Genomic DNA, 15538 nt, shown 5'->3' with positions numbered 1-15538 from the left:
AGTGACCAGAATAAGGGTATCAATCATTTCCCAAACACTATTGGATGATTAAATAAAACGGGATTATTTGCTTATTCATAGTAAGTTTATGAGGCAGCAATCGAATTTGAACATCTGTATCACATCGGCAAATGCAATCTTTATTTGTAGGATGTACCTCTGCTGTGTAAAACAGTAAAACATATGGGAATTCTATTAAACCTCGCACAGTGTAAGAGTTGTAGCTATGGGTGGGACATGCAAATAATGTGTCATGATCTGTCGCTTTACAAATAAATAACGAAATACATATTGTTTGTATTAAATATTAATATTATCGATTATGCTTCATTGATCGATATTTACATCGCTTGGCGAAGATATAAACTCCCATAAATAAATAAATTCCTCTTTTAGCATTATATACTAGTATATGGCTCCTTATACAAAGGCCGGTCGAATAAACCTAACAGTCTGGGAGTAAGTGCTGAAGAGCACAGCCACTGGAAAAGTATTGTGGGAACAGCGGTAGTTAAGTGATAGAAGCGAGCATGGACAACAAAGAGTTCCAATAGAATCCTGAAAACCGGTCACTGCTTATATCTGTGGCAACTGAAACAGGAATTATCATATGATATAGTATGGTGCAATCACAGCAAACGCTGCACTTTGTTTCACAAGACTTTATTGTCCCTCGACACAAAGAGATATAGTATAAACAAAATTATGCAGTATGGACAAAATCAGAGTGTATATATATATATATATATATATATATATATATATATATATTTCTGTAGAAATACGTTTTCTTATAATATATAACAATCCTTTTTTTAAGAAGCTCAATGTAATTAAAGAGCAATGTAGTGAATAAATGACAAAACACTGTTCCGAAGTTCATGATGTTGATCAATGTCAACTGAATTAAAGGAATAAATTATAAGATTTTCAACATCATGAACTTTGGAATATAGTATTTTGTCATTTATTCACTATTTATATATATTTATATATATTCAATATAGAGCTGAACGTCTGTGTGTGTGTGTATAGTAACGAATAGGCTCCTATATGGTGTACTATTTAAAAAAAAAATGATTACATATAATGATAGAAGATGTATCGAGGATCAGAAATGGGTATGTTCGATTTGGCAGATCGGTGGTCCACAAAGTATGGAAATAAGAAATAAAACAACACGTTTACAAGTGTTTTTGATATAGATGTACATAAGAATACTTTGATAAGTATGTTTTAACTTAAATAGGGATGGTATGATAAAATCGTGGGGTCTGCGTTCGCGCCTGTACTCCATGGAAATTTGGTACAAACTTTAACAAAGACGTTTCATATCTATTTGCGTAAGTATACTTTGATAATTATGTTTCAGTTTTAAGAAATATGGTATAATAAAATTATTGGGTGCTTGTTCGCGCCTGATCTCCATAGAATGTAAATATGTCACAAAGTTTAACGAGGTTTTTTAAAAGAGGCTAGGGTCCAAAATAACAGATTAACTTTAATCTTAATTCCAGTTAGCTTTTATTTATTTTTTTTAGTTGAATCATACTGTGTCGAATAAATTCACCTCATAAATTCACGTTCTTATTAAAGTGAAAGCCAAAAAAAAAAAGTCGGAACTTTAGACAATTCTTGACACAAATTTTGCATAACTCTGTTTTTTCCTTCTCCACTTGCTCGTGGTATTCTTTAGAAAATATATAAATAATAAAAAATAATAATGTTACTTGTTATCGTGTCAAAAGAAGGAAAAAATCCTGCTCACGTGATTACGTGTCTTTTTACATAACCTTTTTATTTTTATTTATATATTTGTTTTAGCTTTTTTTGTCAGTGTACTTGAAAGAATTCATTTGACTACAATACTTTCTGCGTGTTCTTCACACTACAATAGTACAACCCTGAATCCGACGGTGCAATACTTCACCGTTCAATACTGTAAAACTGAAACGAAGCTGCTCATCTTGAAAAGGGCGCGATTTTCTTCTTATTCATATTTATATCGATTCTTTGCTTTAAAAAACTAAAAGAATTACGTGTTTACTTTTTTAATATCCCATTTTGCTGTTTCGGATTATTTTACTAAAGTAAGTAAAGCTTCATTATTTTTCAAAACTGTTTTTGTTTCTTTGTTTTTCGATATTTCCTCGATATTATTTAGTAAGAGTGTTTAGCAGAAAAGCCAACAAACGACTACTCGAAAAAATAAATATACAAGAAATAAATGTTACCATAGTCGATAAAAGTTCAGTTCATGTTTTGTTTACTTTTGAAATATTTTTTTAATGCTCTTTACTTGAAATAATTTCAGCGAACCGAAATTAAAACGAAATTTAAGGTGATTACTACTTAAATGAATTTGCATAACGAATCTTTGAAGGCACATTATCGTTTGATACATGTGCCTTCAAAGATTCGTTGTGCAAATGTTTCACCCTCGGGTGTTCTGAGTAATACGTATGGTTCTGCGATTTGCGACCATCTTATAAATAACCATGCGTGTGCCACGAGTTTCAGTGCTGACACGTTTACGATCCTAAGTAATTCGCACTCTCCCTATCATTTGAAAATTTTAGAGACTCTTTTTATTAAGTCATTGAGACCTTCTCTTTGCAAGCAAAAAGAAAATCTTCTAGGACTTAATTTAGTCCCTATGTAATTTTTCCCCCGTTTATTTCTGGTTTTTTTTTTTGTGCTTTTTTTTTACTACCCCGCGATATTCATGACGTTTTTTGTTTGTTTTCAATCGTATTTTCCTCGATTTAGCTTTGATAAGTGAGGAGCGAAGCCTGGTTAGCTAACCTTTATTTTCATTTTTTATTCTTTAAATACATTATGCTTTTTGGTCTGTATTTAGCCGTTATAAAATTCTGTACCCCCGGAAACATTTTCATATATATATATATATATATATATATATATATATATATATATATATATATAGGAATACGACGTCTACTGATATAGTTACATTAGGAACGAAATAATTATGCAGTGAGAAAAAAATATAGAAACTGTTTGGGGGTGGGAGAATTAAAGTGATTTCTGTGGAACAAACTAGATTTGATGTAAGCAAACCTAGTCCGTGTCGATATTATTTCATTTTATTTTATTGAATTACATTACACCTCTGGCTCTTAACGTTTTTGTTTCAGTTTTTAGAAAACCTAGTTTAATAAGTTTTTTTATTGATATTTAATCATTAATTTATTAATGTAAAACAGACAAGCGTACAATGTAAGTATCGAAGGGAAATAATAATTACATATAATTAAATAGTATAATGTTTATTTTTCAAATAGTAATGTCTGTACATGTAAGTAAGTCGGCAGCAGCAGCAGCAGTAGTAATAGTAGCCGTAGTAGAGCTGTTCGTTTGAAGTGATGAAAATACTTGTCACACTTTTCATCATTAATTTTATAAACAATTACAAACTGGACGCTTTTCGATAATGTCCTGCCTTATTTAATAGCTAATGTAAATATGTGCTATGGACTTTACTAGGACGAACATATCGTGTTTATTCACAGAGAAATTACTAATTTTACGAATATCTTAAACTAAGTAAAATAGTTAAATGAAGATAATAAAAATAACATTGCGTAATTTCATGAATTTCGGATTTTATTTAAAAGTTATTTTTTCTTGAATTAATTTGGAATTCTATTTTTAGATGAGTAATTTGTATAATTTTTCATTTCATTTATATTATTTGTATTATTTATATTATTTATTTCCCCATCTTCTAGTTGTTGTTTCACGACATTTCGGCCAATTATTCCTCTGACCTTCGTCAGGTGGTTAACCGGGATAAGATGGCAATGTCGAATCTTCTCCACGTTAAAAAACGACCCTGGTGTCTAACTCTGTCCCGTGGGGAGGCATAGTAAATAGGTACATTCATAGAATAATAGAATAATCAATTCATAAAAATAATGTAAACTAATATCATTTAATTTAATCCGTTTGCAAATCGCAACGTTCAACATTTGTTTCCCCCCCCCACGCAACTTTTCGTAAATCAATTATTTAAATCTCCATCAGAAGGAAAATTCTTTGAGACAAACATAACGAATATCCACTATAATGTATGATAAAAACGAAATTAGACTCTTTGTATTCTTAAGTATATTTGATCCCGCACATGCCGCCAAACAGCGCCCATAGAAATCCTGGTATTTACTTTAAAAATAAATAAATGGCGAGGACTCACTTTCAAGAATGAGGGAGTCATCATTCACTTTTGTATTGTCATCTACCAATATGATGTAATAGCGCCTGTAATATCTTTGATAAGACATTAAACGGCTTGTTTCCAATCCATTAGAAAAATGAAATCATAGTAGGTATGGTTCTGTTGTATTCATTGCGGCTGAATAATCAATCTTGCGAATATTATTCAACACGACGCATAAGCGACATCAACAAGGGAATAGACCAATTAATAAAATATCAAATGTTATTGTTAAATTGGATTTACTAGAAAACTCTATTTTATAAACCTTCACGCGCACTTATGAAGAACTCACGAGATAAAATATGTGGAATATGCACATTAAAAGAAATGCATATGAAAATATGCGAAACACATTAAAAATGTTGAAAGTATTAGTATTCACAAACGTTGGCTGCTACTCCATCTGATACAAGTTGGACTTTTACAAAGGAAATTGGGAACAGTCGAGCATACAAAGTTCGTGAATTTTATTCACCCCAGAAAAAAGTGAGTTGAGCTTCCAAGAAACAGTTACGCTACTTACAGAACAGTTTTCTGCAAAAACGTCTCTTTTCCAGAGGCGATATAAATGTATGAATGTTACTAGAAGAGAGGAAGACGACTACACTACTTATGCAAGTATAATGAACAAGCATTGCAATGATTTTAAACTGGAGGAATTACCAGCAGATAATTTTAAATGTTTGATATTTGTGCAAGGTCTGGTCTTAAATAAAGACGCTGAAACCAGGTGTCATGTTTTAAATAAACTCGACACAAACCGAATTTAAAATAAAAAAAAAACTTAGCGGAAGACTGTGAACGGTTTATTGCGTTGAAACAAGACAGTTGTGACATAAAGGAAAGCGGAGTGCCGCATATTAAAAAGATCCATCAAAAGAAAATTTGTAAAAAATCAGCAGTGATACTCTCCTATTTGACTTTCAAGAAATCGCATACTTGGTTTCTCGGTTTTCTTTTCTGAGCCAGTTCTCCAATTATCTTCAAAACATTGTCTATTGGATTCGGGTCAAAATTCGAGGTGGCCACGCCTTTAGGATGATTCTTTATTAAAATAATATTAAAATATAATTTCGACTTCAAAAATTAACCAGATAAAGAAATAGGGAAAAGATCCACCTTGACCATGTTGGAGGTGTGGAAATAAACATTGGCACAATGAGTGTCCCTACAAAATCAAACAATGTGACAACTGCCACCATAAAGGGCATAAAGCATCGCATTGTTGAAAAAATCTGGTAGAAAGACATGGAAGAGGCTTGGGAGACTCACTATGATTAAATCACATGAAACGGCGAGAAGCGCCAGTGGCGAAAAAATTACTTTCGAAGGAGAATTATTGACGAATATTTTTTTTCCAAAACAGGGCCGAAAAAGCAAGAATTTTTGTCAAGCGAAAATCAAACAACCTCTTTGGGACTGATCTGCTCGAAAAGTTTAGACTATGAGATCTGCCTTTAAGCTCATTTTGCCAAAGGTTGCAGATTTGAATGTGGAGGCAGAAAAACTTAAGAGGGAGTTAAAAGAGAATTTACCAGACGTATTTTCAGGCGTTTTATGAAGGTGTACAAAAGCGGTAGCAAAATTTAACGTAAAAGTAAATGAACAGCCAGTGTTCAGAAAGAAAAGAAATGTTCTATACGCCGCTCTAGAAGATAGACGGTGAGTTAGAAAGACTTGAAAACATGGGTGTCATCGGAAAAATTGATCACAGTGAGTGGGCTGCACCGAGGGTTTACATCAACAAGAAGAGTAAGGAAATTCGGGTTTGCGCCGACCTCGCGAGAGGCTTAAACAGGGCATTACAAGACCACCATTATCCTCTTCCGAGCACTGAAAGATATTTGCGAAACTGAGTGGAGGGAAATATTTTTCTAAAGTCTACCTAAGAGACGCGTACTTACAAGTTTCAGTCGATGAGGAGTGTTCAAAGCTGCTATGTATTTATACCCATAAAGGATTGTACAAGTTTAACAAACTTCTTTTTGAGGTCAAAGCCCCCCCCTGCGATTTTTCAGCAAATTATGGACATTATGTTAAATGGGTTGGATTTCGCAGAAAGGTACCTGGACGATGTGTTAATGAAAAGCGCTAGCAAAGAACAACACAAGGTTCATGCAAACAAAGTGTTCAAAATGATCCAGGATTATGGATGTAAAACAGGAAAAATGTACATTTTTTCATGGAGAAAATAAAATACTTGGGGGCTCCAGAAAATACTGCGTCTTTACAAAGTTTCTTAGGTTTGGCAAATTACTACAATGTATTTGTGCCAAATATACATAAACTAAGGTCGCTTTTAGATGAACCGTTCAGGAAAGACCAAAAATGGTTCTGGACACAAGAGTGCGAAGAAACATTTTGGAAAATTAAAGAGACTTTAACGTCTGACTTGTTTCTCACACATTATAATCCCAAGCGCGAAATTATAGTTGCAACCGATGCCAGCTCCTATGGCATAGCAGCACGCATTTTACACAAAATGGATGATGGAAAAGTGAAACCCAGAGCACATTCATCCCGATCACTTTTGCCAGCCGAAAAGAACTACTCACAAATTGAAAAAGAGGCGCTAAGCATTATAATCACGGTAAAAAAAAAAATTCATCGTTTTCTGCACGGTAGGTAATTTCTGTTACAAACAGACCACAAACCATTATTGACGATTTTCGGATGGAAAAATGGAACTACCACAACATACGGCGAATAGACTCCAAAGATGGGGTACCACATTTCTGAATTACAATTTTCAAAAGGAGTATGTACCATTTAAAAAATTTGGTCATGCAGACGGGTTCTCGAGGTTAATACCTAAGCAGTCAGAACCATTGGAGGATATGGTAATAGCAGCATTTCAAGCGGAAGTTTAAGGAAAAAATACGTTACGTGATACAATAAGAGAACTTCCAGTAACGCTTGATGAGATTAAGAGTAAGGCAGAGGTGGACGAATTTATTATACGGACTAGAGAAAGGATCAACAATAACGAACTGGATGAAGAAATTTATTTAATCTGCAATAACATCCTGTTATATAGATACAGGGTCGTAATTCCTGCGACATTACATAAAAGAATGCTCAAGGAACTCCATGTAGGACATCCAGGTATATCAAGAATGAACAGCCTCTTGCGCTCTTTCGTTTATTCGCCAAGCATGGATAAGGATATAGAAGGAAAAACCAGGGCGTGTAGAGGATGTGCATTAGCTATGAAAGCTTCTCCGACTCAATTCGGATCGTGGGCAAAACCGGACCGACCATAGTTTAGAATTGATTTACATTTTGCAGTACCGCTAGATAGGTTCTACTATATCATTGTTGTAGACAGCCTATCTAAATGGCCGGGAGTATTAAAATGTAAGAATCCCACATCCGAAGTAACTATCAACTTCCTGTATGAACTATTCGATAGGTTTGGAGTGTTAGACTGCATTGTTAGAGACAATGGAACGCAATTTACGTCTACCAAATTTAAACATTTTTGCGAGGATCATCTAATCGAGCATACAACCATTCTGGCATACCACCCAAGAAGTAATAGACAAGCAGAGAAATTCGTGGACGCATTCAAGAGAGGTCTGAAAAAAAACTAGTGGGTCGCCGACGGATAAGTCAATCCAACAGTTTTTTTACAAGTTTACAGTGTCACTTCGAATGCAAAAATCGAAATGTCGAAGACACCAGCTAAGGTTATGTTCGGACGTAAGGTTAGATCGATTTTTCACAAGTTGTTACCAAGCCAGGATAGGCCAAACCTAAAAAAAAAAACGATAATAAAAAAACGGTATAAAGTTGGCGAAAGAGACTTCTACAAGATTCACAAAATTATAAGATTTTCTGGGAGTCCGACATTGTTGAGAAACAAATAGGCAACATGGTCTACATGATTAAGGAACCAGACTTCCTGCACAAACGTCACACTAACCAAATTCGGAAAAGATACTCGAACAGTGAGGTGACCAGATCGCTCGTGGAGGACATCATGGACACAGTGTTTGTTACTTTTCAGGTACCCATACCAGAGACAGCTCCGGAGAAAAGAAGACCAAACAGAAAACGGAAATCAACATAATTGATTAGGGTGAACCCAAAAACAAAAACGTTATACCGGCCTTTTTGAACAGAGGAAATTACACCGATTAGCACTATAAATAGCGCTAGTAATTCCAACACCCGTTAGAGAGATGCGACTGCACTTCATCTGCTAGCAGAGTACCATGCAGATATACAGGCTTTCCTTTCTTTGTACATTATTGTTAATATACTTGTCCCTTAATCGAACCTCGACTTGATTGTTCTTATTTTCACGGTTGTTCCATGACACAACAGTGTCATGAGTATAAAAGGTAGTAATGGAAATCGGATATTGTGTTCAGAACAATTATCCAAACATCTTGAACGGACACCGTTAATGCATAACGAGTGTAGACATTTAGCATGTGTATTGAGTGGCTTAACGAACTTTTGTTGCTGTGTAGATATAGTTTTAGTGAATCTACTTATGCAACGCCTTTTTATTGCATATCACCCGTCGTTAGATATGCTCATATTACAATCAGATAAACAGTACGATTAAGGATATAATGTAACATTTTTTTACACAGGCATCACCACATCATCAAGGCCAAGACGCCACTCGAGGATAAAGGATAAAGAGTGTGCAGTAGAAATTGGACAATATAGTAATCATTAGTAATGGAAATTCGGTAAATTTGTTAACTTATATGGAACGGATCATCAACAACGTGTTTACGTTAGACTTGAAGACAACCATATTGTAGCCAGTCGGAAAGCAGGAAAACGGAAGACAATTCCACAGGCGTGCAGTTCTAAGAAAGAAGCTTTGTTCATGGAATCTACGTTTAGGTTTAGGCACAGATAAAGAGTGTGGGGGAATTAGTGATAGTGTTTACAGCTAGACGAATGAGTCTTCTGAAAGTTTGGCGAGGAGGACCATAGACTGAAGCTCAGTTTAACACTTTCCATGAAAATAACGATACATAAGAGACAAACTCGCAACATCTCTTCTGTAAGATAGAGGTTGCAGGGAAGAGAAAAGGACATCTCCTACGAGGCTACGAAGTCTATTCTGAACTCTATCAAGGCAGGACAGGTCCTTTCTAGCAACTCCTGCCCAGATGTGGCAACAGTATTCCATCCTTGGACGTACCTGGCTTATATATAGATAGAGAATTGCATCAGCAGTGAGATATCTACTGGATCGATAGAAATACCCCACTGTTTTTCCAGCGGCCTTGGCAAGAGATTTGATGTACGTGTTCCATTTAAGATAAGGAATAACGGTCAAGACCAGAAGATTGTCAAAACTTGAGGCCTCCTGAAGACGAGAGCCATTCATTTCAGTATGTGCCAGATGTGGATCAGAATGGTGATGATGTAAAGAGAGAAGCTTGGTTTTAGATGCATTAAAAGTAACACACCACTCCTTTCCTCATTGTACCACGTGCTCAAGATCAGAGGAGAGAGAATCGGAGAGAAATTGGTCGTTTACTGTCTTAGATGTGCTACAGTAAATGGTAGTGTCATCAGCATAAATGTCTATAAATGATGTAAGGATGTGATTTGGAAGATCATTAATGTAGATCAGGAAAAGAGTTCGGCCAAGGATGGACCCCTGAGGATATCCAGCATTAATACTGTGAGCGTCTGATTTTTGCCCCTCAACTACTACTCTTATGAACCTATCAAAAAGAAATGATTTAATAATTGAGAAGAAATTTCCAGCTATACCGTAGCTAGAGATCTTGTGAAGTAAACCTTTATGCAATACTCTATCAAAGGCCTTTGATATGTCAAGAGCAATTGTCCAAGAAATGTTTCCACTGTCGAGAGATTTGCTAATCCTATGAGATATAACTGTAAGCACATCTGCTGTAGATCTAGAAGAACGGAAACCATACTGAGTGCCACTAAGAAGGTTATTTTTGTTGAGATGGTTGATTACTTCTGTATTTAACACAGATTCTAGCAACTTACTCATGACGCTCAGGAGACTTATTGGCCTGTACTGAGAGGGGAATGAGCGATCACCTGAATTCTTAAATACAGGGCATACTGGTGAGATTTTCCAGGGTGAGTGGAAGCAATTCTCCTTAAGACAATGTTTAAACAGTTTTGTAAATATGGGCGCTAGTTCTGGTTAAAGTTTGTTGAGTACTAGAATTGGAATACCGTCAGAGCCGGTTGCTTTAATGGAATCAAGGTTTTTGATTACCTTGGCAACATCACGTACAGATATATGTATATCACATAGCGTGTTTTCTGATACAGGAGGAAATATTGGGGGTTGGATGCCTTGGTCGCAAAGGGTAGAATTAGCTGCAAAGTTCTTGGCAAAGAGTTTGACTTTGTCTGATGCTGACGAGATTACGTCAGGTCCATTGATGATAGTTGAGATAGAGTACACGCTTCTGTTCAGGATTCTGCTTGCTATTTGCCAAAACTGGTGGGAACCATTGCTCACCTACTTTGGACTTGACGGACTGAGCATACAACTCTCTTGCGTTCTTTATTACTTTCTTACAATCGGTGCTGGCAGTTCTGAAAACGGCTTTAGTTTCCATACATCTATTACGTTGGAAGCAGTGGAAAAAGTGATTCCCGTGCGCAATAGCAGCAGCACATTCTGGAGAGCACCATGCGTGGCTGTTAGGTTTTTGCTGGAACTATTTCGAGGGTATGAAATGGTCTATACCTACAATTAACCATTCCGTCAGGTCTGATACTATAGAGGACACATCCTTTTTAAACATGGAACGCAGAGGTAGATCCGATAAATGTACGCCTTAGTCTATCGATATACAACAGAGTGGTCGGAATATCCAAGCGGAGACAGAACAGAAACTGAACATAGTTCAGGGCAAGTTCTGAGAAAAAGGTCTAGGAGACTCGCATACTGGCCGTCATTGTCGCGCCCACGGGTGGGTTCGTGAACAATCTGAGTGAGGTCATAAGCAATGGAGAAATCATGGCATAACCTTCCCTCATCATCGGTCTTGTTTGAGTGGGTCAACCATTCGACGTTGTGGACATTGAAGTCTCCACATACGTGAATGTTAGCTTAAGGATAAGCAGATAGGACTTTGTCAATTTTCTCAGATATCCTTTTAAAGATAGTAACTCCGGTGTTGTGGGGGCGATAGAGAGTAAATATAAATGTAGTAGTGTGAGCTAATGCAACCCGGAAGCATATATAGGGTATGTTAGGATCTTCTCTGGAGATGTCCCTACCACATGGAAAGACATCTTTAATATAGGCACATATTCCCTGCCCATGGCGATCTTGGGGGTCAGATTTAGAAGTTAAGTTAGAGTATCCTTTAATTGCGAACTCTTCTAGGGAAATAGCCTGTCCAATGCCAGTTTCGCTTAAAAATAAAAGGTCTGGTTTAGTCTCCTGTAATTGGGTTTACACCTCTGGAAGGTTAGAACGTAGACCCCTAGATTAGTTTGTTAATCACATTAACGAAGATTTCTCATGTCATGCGTGTCGTCGTTTCGTGTTTTCATAAACTTTTACGCTTATTGGGATCCGGAATATAATCTCCTCGTATGTTACGCATACGCATCAAAATAGTCGTTCTTCCGCGCACCGAGGTGAAATTGGTTACCTTATCTATATGCATAAAATATTTTATATTTCATGTCATATGTCCTTATAGCGAAGCCAAGTGTTAGAACCCCTATTTGAACACGAGACATTCGTATCGAACATATGTTTGCTGGGAAGAAACGAGGATAAAAGGTAAACAATAAAATATAGTTGTGCAAAAATAGCAATAATAAATAGCCGATTATATTTACATGCACATACACACACATTTATATATAAATATATGTACTAGGAAAAGTAATCGTCGTTGACTGGGTTCAAAAGCAGCCTACGGAAAATGGACTAAGTATGATAGGTTATGAAAAGGAAGGGTGGTAAAGAGATAGCTTCGAAATTGAGGGTATCAAAACCAAAGCAAAATATGATGAAAGTAAAAATAAAATAGATAAACTCCATAATTTATTATACCATACCTGTTCACACTGAAACACTTATCACAATATTCTGTGGATCTATATTAAAAACCTTGTTAAACTTTGTGACATATTTCCATTCTATAGAGATCAGGCGCGAAATAACACCCCATAATTTTATTATACCATATTTCTTCAAACTCAAACATAATTATCAAAGTATACTTACGCAGATAGATATGAAAAGTCTTTATTAAAGAGTGTGCCTATTTCCATTCTATGGAGGCCAGGCGCGAACGCAGACCCCACAATTTTATTATACCATCCCTATTAAAGTTAAAACATACTTATCAAAATATTATTATGTACATCTGTATCAAAAACACTTGTAAACGTATTTCTTTTAATTTTTTATTTCCATACTTTGTGGACCAGGCGCGTACGCAGACCCCACAATTTTAATAAATCATCATTATGCGAGATTATACCCATTCCTGTGTCCCGATACATCTTCTATCATTATATGTAATCAGTTTTTTTTTAAATAGTCAACCATATAGGAGCCTATTCGTGACCAGGTATTTATTTGCTCCCCCACCGAGCAAATTAGGCACAAGGCCGATTTTTAATGTGAGGAGTGAAGAGGAAATGGGGGCCAACTCCCCCGGGAGTAGGGGAGCTGGATAGTGACAATTGGTATGAAGGGTTGCCCCTACATTGACCAAGGTCTTATCTGTGTGGTCGCCCCCACATAGGGTCTTTGCTTACAGTATCTGCCGGAACAGATATTACACTTTGATCTTGGCCCGAAGGCCACAAAGGTGGCCTTTTCCCGACCAGACACACACAGACGTTCTGCTTTATATAATAGATGTGAATGTGCATGTGTGTGTGTGCGGGTGCGCGTGTGTACAATATCTGAAAATATATGTCTTGTGTTTATAACGGTAACAGGAAGTTTTTGTACTTTTGTTGAACGAAAACAAAATAGCCGTTAGTGTTTATAATATGGCATTTAACCATTAGAGAGAAATTTTTAATCGAAAACTTACAGCTTCAATCTTTATGAGATGTCGGTGATTTTGTATTAGACTCGTGAAATTACAAGTACAGTATGTTAAAATAAACTATTACATTTTCAAATATTGTATTATATTTCTCACCACCATATATATATATATATATATATATATATATATATATATAACTACTTCATTTACTCATATAAGTTTAATATATGAAAGTATAGATTTATGCGTAAACTTTAAGTATTTACTTCAAAAGTGCTCTATACGTAGGTAGAGCTAGTTAATAATTTATAAAATATATATGGCGATTAAGCTACACTGAATATTCTGCGTTTCATCCACTATAGGATTCGTCAGGCTTATGCGCATAAGCCTGACGAATCCTATAGTGGATGAAACGCAGAATATTCAGTGTAGCTTAATCGCCATATATATTTTATAAATTACTTACTATATATATATATATATATATATATATATATATATATATATAGGGTGGACAAATGTCACTGACCCATTTTAATTTAAAAGAAATCTTATATTTTTAAGTATTTTTTTTAATTTCTTAATATTTTTTTAGCTCCTGAAAAGTAAGTATGGAAAAGCTCAGTATCGTCCAACTTTTAAAAATTGTACAAGTCTACTTTCAAAATCAAAGCTAAATAATTCAAACCCAAAGAGCCTATTGTAGATATTACAATGGGAGAGATCGCCTATTGTGTGAATATCTAAAGGAAAAGGTTTTTGTCAACAAGCCTAAATCTTTAATATAGCTAAAGGAAAACATCACTAGAGAAATAAGATAAATAAGGCAGAAACTTTGGAAAAGGTTATGGCAGAGGTAATCAAAAGAGCTCAGATTTGTGAAGCAGAAAATGGAAGGCATTTGCGAGATGTTTTTTTCACATTTAACAAAAAAGTTTATCCAGCTTACTGTCCGAAAACATTCTTTATTTTACATTGTAAAATTAAAAATAAAAATGAGTAAGTCAGCTGATCGGTTTCGAAATTCGCTCAACGGAGCTAAAATCGAGCTTAATTACGTTTTAAAAAGAAAAAAAGCGGAGAACAATGAATCGGACATGAAAAAACAGGGAAAAGAGAGGGACTAATTATTAAATTGAAACTAGATTAAGCCCTAAGAGATTCTCTTTTTGTTTGCAAAGAGAAGGTCTCAGAGATTTAATATATATAGTTTCTAGAATTTTTAGATGGTAAGGAGATTGCGACATGCTATGGATGGAAAAAAAAGTCGGCACTAAAATTCGAAGAACAAATGCGATTATTTATAAAGTGCTCTCCTATAGATAAGCCATGGGTATTGCTCAAAATGTCTGAAGGTAGGCAGTTTCCATTCCGAAGTTTGGATGAAACATGTTGTTTTACCCTATCCTCTAATCTTTGACACGTTTACCCGACGTAGCACACACCGCAGCTACATTTGAATAAATAAATAATAGAATTGTTATGATGGGGGGTACGTATTTACAAATTGAAGGTAAAATGGGTTTACAAGAAAAAACAACACGGCTATTTGATGCAAAGTAACATTGATGTGTGATAGAAATAATTTGCTTCGTAAATCTTTCACTAATATTAGCTAAACCAGGAAGGCGTAGGTAGATAGGGCATTTGTCAAATTGCCTGTTTAATTTTGTTGAAATTAGAAATTATACTTCTTATTATAGATTCCACGATTTACAAAGGAACCCCATTATTGCAAAGAGTCTTGGTAATAAAGTTGACGTCATCATTTTATTTGGTCTCTGAACATATCATACAAGCTCTATGGATAAGGGTGTTGATAAGATTATATTTTTGTTTGGTTGGGCAAAAAAGAGTCCCAACGTGTGTAAAGACCAGTGAACGTAAGTACGGTAGATGGAAATCAAGAAAACGGAAGGTGTTTTACAAACCAGTACATCTAGAAAAGGAAGGGAAGAATTGCTTTCCTTCTTTATAGAAATTTAAGAACTGGATGAATATTATTAAGGAATGCAAAAAAGGTGTCCGCTTCCGTTTCATTGTTGAACAGACAAAAAGTGTCGTCAACGTATTGAACATAAATATCTGGTTTTTGGAAGCCAGATAAAATACCTTTTTCGTGGAAAGCTACTAAAATTTTTGCCAGCGCCGTTCTCAGGTAAGAACCCATGGAAACACCATCTATCTGCCTGTACATAATGTTATTAAAACTGAATTCAACGGACATGGTGGCGAATTCTATAAGTTCCACAAAAATATTCTCAGGAATAGGGGGAGTTGTGAGCTAACTGCGATAAAC

The 15538-nt window shown here is 35.5% G+C and overlaps 1 protein-coding gene across 1 annotated transcript in view; it reads right to left on the bottom strand.

The window, feature by feature from the left end:
* Positions 1 to 15538, bottom strand: part of LOC145248918 (uncharacterized) — a 424846-nt gene that overhangs the window by 313114 nt on the left and 96194 nt on the right. The gene's annotated exons all lie outside the window — the stretch shown is intronic.

This window comes from Euprymna scolopes, chromosome 27, assembly GCF_053919585.1.
Source record: "Euprymna scolopes isolate OS-2025 chromosome 27, ASM5391958v1, whole genome shotgun sequence".
NCBI lineage: Eukaryota > Metazoa > Mollusca > Cephalopoda > Sepiida > Sepiolidae > Euprymna > Euprymna scolopes.
This window is presented reverse-complemented; position numbering and strand designations above follow the sequence as displayed.